A 910-nucleotide genomic window follows, 5' to 3' on the forward strand; every position below is an offset into this window, starting at 1 on the left:
CTTTCTCTCCTCTCGCTCCCCCTATCTCTTTCTCTCTCTCTCTCCTCTCCTTCTCTCTTCTCTTTCTCTCCCTCTCGTCCTTCTTCCCTCTCCTCTCCTCTCCTCCTCTCCCTCTCTTTCTCCTCTCTCCTTCGCTTTCTCTCTTCTCCTCTCTCTCCTTCTCCTCTCTCGTCCTTCTCTCTCTCTCCTCTCTCTCCTCTTTCTCTCCTCTCCTCTCTTCTCTTTCTCTCTTTCTCCTCTCTCGTCTCTCTCTCTTTCTCCTCTCTTCTCCTCTCTCTCTCCTCCATTCTCTCTTTCTCCTCTCTCGTCCTTCGTCTTCTCTCTCTCTCCTTCCTCTCTCTCTCTTTCTCCTCTCTCGTCCTTCGTCTTCTCTCTCCTTTTCTCCTTCGCTCTCTCTCTCTTTCTCCTCTCTCTCTCTTTTTCTCTCGCTCGTCCTTCTCTTTCTCTCTTTCTCCTCTCTCGTCCTTCGTCTTTCCCTCTTTCTCCTTTCTCGTCCTTCGTCTTTCTCTCTTTCTTCTCTCTCGTCCTTCGTCTTTCTCTTTCTCCTCTCTCGTCCTTCGTCTTTCTCTCTTTCTCCTCTCTCTCGTCCTTCGCTTTCTCTCTTTCTCCTCTCTCTCACTTTTTTCTTCTTTTGTGTTCTCTTTATTTTTATCAACACAAAATATGACATACCCTTTGTGATTATAAAGGGGTATAAAAACAATTCTTTAACTGAATATTCTCTCCCTTCAAATATATTCATTTCTGTCTCTCACTCTCTCCAATTCAGCCTCTCTCTCTCTCTCTCATTTTCATTACTGTCATTATCATTATTATTATCAAATAATTTTTTTTTTTTTTTATTTTCTGTCTGCAAGAGAAGAGAGAGAGAGAGAGAAGGCATGGGTAGAATCATCAAGATAATATCAAG

This window comes from Penaeus japonicus, unplaced genomic scaffold (genome assembly GCF_977035675.1).
Source record: "Penaeus japonicus unplaced genomic scaffold, GWHDUDI00000001_assembly GWHDUDI00000030, whole genome shotgun sequence".
Classification (NCBI taxonomy): Eukaryota; Metazoa; Arthropoda; class Malacostraca; order Decapoda; family Penaeidae; genus Penaeus; species Penaeus japonicus.